The sequence below is a fragment of the Nylanderia fulva genome, unplaced genomic scaffold (assembly GCF_048542155.1).
Source record: "Nylanderia fulva isolate GAGA-0341 unplaced genomic scaffold, ASM4854215v1 Scaffold608, whole genome shotgun sequence".
NCBI classification, from domain to species: Eukaryota; Metazoa; Arthropoda; class Insecta; order Hymenoptera; family Formicidae; genus Nylanderia; species Nylanderia fulva.
The window spans coordinates 35001-38086 of record NW_028190708.1 but is presented as its reverse complement, the minus strand read 5'-3'; positions in this window follow the sequence as shown (position 1 = coordinate 38086).

Sequence of the window (3086 nt, the reverse complement as noted above, 5' to 3'; positions counted from 1 at the left end):
GAGCGCAATGGGGATTGAGTCACGCGACGCTAAGAACAATTTATCAGGGAGTGATCGTACCGAAAATTACATACGCCGCGGCAGGTTGGTGGGACCTACTGCACCAAGCAGGACATCCGAGTCCTTAGATCCGCCCAGAGGAAAGCCCTCATTTCTGTAGTAAAGGCATATAGAACCGCGTCCTTCGAGTCGTTGTGCGTCGTTGCCGGAGCGATGCCCGCGGAGATATTGATAGAGAAGTATGCGACGCGATATAGAGTCCGTAAGGGACAAGACGCGAAAATCGGAAACATAGAAATACCCGCGGGAACCGAGAAAAAAGTAGCGTTAGGGCAAATCCAGGACGAGGCGATAAACATGTGGCAGACAATGTGGAACTCGTCAAACAAGGGTCGTACCACGTTCGCCTTCTTCGACACAATATGGCTCAGAATGGCCATGAAATTATTCCAAACCGACCACTGGGTCACGCAGGTTCTCACCGGACACGGAAACTTCCGAGCACGTCTTACTAGTTTAGGGCTTGTGGACGGTGCCGCATGTGTCTACGATGGTCGAGAGGACACGATCCAGCACTTCCTGCTGGAGTGTACGGGCCTTGAAGCGCAAAGAGTCGCTTTGCGTGAGTTGGTTCCAATCGAGAAGTGGCGATGGCCGGAGGTGGCCCAGTTCCTCGTGTCAGATCCAGAGGTTTTCGCCGTCTTCGTCGATTACTGTCGAGAGACCCTTTGGCTGAAGGGATTCGAGAGCTGAATAATAAACGCGTCTTCAAGGAAGTACCTAACTGGAGCTTGTCGGGGGCTCTAGTAGTGGGAGGCAGCCTCGTAACCCTCTCGAGACAACTGCTCTCTCCGGGCGGTTCCTCACGTAACCGATAAGTCAGCTCGAAATTAGGCAGGTCCCTCCTCTAAAATAAAGTCATCCTCCCCTCCCTTCCAAAGACTTCCACCCAACAGGGTTAGAGCGTGTGTCCAGGTCGGGACACAAATGGACAGGCCTCTCCCGTGGTCCCCGTGGGCGCGGCGGGCGAGATGCGGGACCGTACCAGCCTAACACGCATACCGTGTCCAACGGCGTAAGTGCGGTCCCTAGGAGGTAAATCGGTTGGAGGAGCAGGAGGGCTCGCTCGTCGCGGCTAAACTGTCCATCCTGCGTACGCCCGCAGGCGCTGCTGGATTTTTCTATTGCCGTTCTCGGGGCGGTTTCGTGGGACGGTGGGTAGCAGTTGTGGCGTATGCCCGTAGGGGCGAGGTAGCCGGAGTCTGTTGCTTTCGTGGCAACAGCTCTCACAATAACTGTCCCTATCTACTCCCCCCCGTGGATCACCACCTTGCCGTGGTGGGGGGGCCCACCCATCCTACACCACGGATGGGTGCTAAGAGTGATCCGTACCTAGGTTTTCATGGGTACACGTCCCAATCCAAGGTGGGAGGCATCGTGTCGATGGATGCATGGCTGTGGGGACTTTAAATAGCACAGTCCTGAACGATCCCTACGGGGTACCGGCCGACCCTCCGTAGTATTTAGGCTTGCTGTAGTATAGGAGGCTCTGCTACAGTTGACATCATTTCCTACCGCACTCGTGGGATGACTATGGAAAATGAACACTTAAAAACAAAACATTTTGACGTAGAGACGGAGGAGATTGAAGCGACCTTTAGGACGATACGTTCGGGCTCAACGACTTCCATGCCGGAAGATGTTAGCAATATTAGACAAATACAAAAGAAAAGAAAGAAATCAAATGAAGAATACGAAAACGAACAAAGTAACTTAGATAAAATTATCAGAACCAGGACGATATTAGAAGAGTTTCTATTTAATGAGACAAACAAAATAAGTAAAACCGCGATAAAATTTATATTAGCTAAATGGGCCGTACTAGAAAATAAGCTTAATGAAGAAATTATTGAAAAAGAAAAATGGAAGTCAATATTTCAAGGTAGCAGAATAAAAAGTACTTACGCTGAGGTAACCTCGACGAAAAGCTCCGGAAGGCAATATGATGTTGAACCTAAAACAGAGAGAATAAACAGTAACAAAAGACATGAAGCTATAATAATTAAACCTGAAAAAGAAACTAACGACGATAGAACAAATGAAGATATTAGGACACAAGTAATAGATGAATTAAAAGGGATCAAAAACAAATTGAAAGTTAAAGGAATCAGAAACATCAAGAATAAGGCAGTAGTAGTTGAAGTAAATAGCAAACAAGACATAGATTTAATTAAAAAAGTTAATTTTAAAAAAAAGGGATTGAAAATTGAAGAACCGAGAAAAACCTCCCCATCTATCATAATATACGATGTGGAGAAAGAATACAAGCTTGAAGACTTAAAGGAAGATTTAATTGAGAAAAACTTCGATACAATACAAACAAATGAGACAGAAGAACTAAAAGAAAAAGTTATTATGAAACACAGTTTTAAGACACATAATAATAATAATGTAAACTGGATAGTACAAGTACCAGGTAGATTCTTAGGAAGATTGGTTGAAAAGGGAAGAATATTTATGCAATGGAGAACTTATAGAATTAAAGAATACATAAATATCACAAGATGTTTTAAATGCCATAGATATGGGCATATAGCAAAATTTTGCAAGGTCACAGATGAAATCTGTGGGAATTGTGGTGAAAAAGGACACGTTAAAAAAGACTGTCAGAAAGAGACGCAATGTATAAATTGTGTACGCAGTAAAAGGAAAGAGGTCAAGCATAGCGTAAAACACAAAGAATGCCCTGAATATAAAAAGTATTTAGAATTATACTATAATAAAATTGAATGGAACTAAGGAATTGCACAAATAAACGCACAAAGAGCAATGGCTGCTGCTGCCAATTTAGAACTCCTAATTAAAGAACTACACATAGATATTTTGTGTATTCAAGAACCTTATACATACAAGGGCATGGTTCGCGGATACTCTGCAGGGTATCTATCTAAAATACAACCTGGAGTAGATAACCCCTGGGTTGCTGCCATAATTGCAAATGAAAAAATAGAGGCTTTTCATTTAACACACTTTGACACTCCTCATATAATGTGCTTCCAAGTTATGACTGAGATGGAGGACTTCTT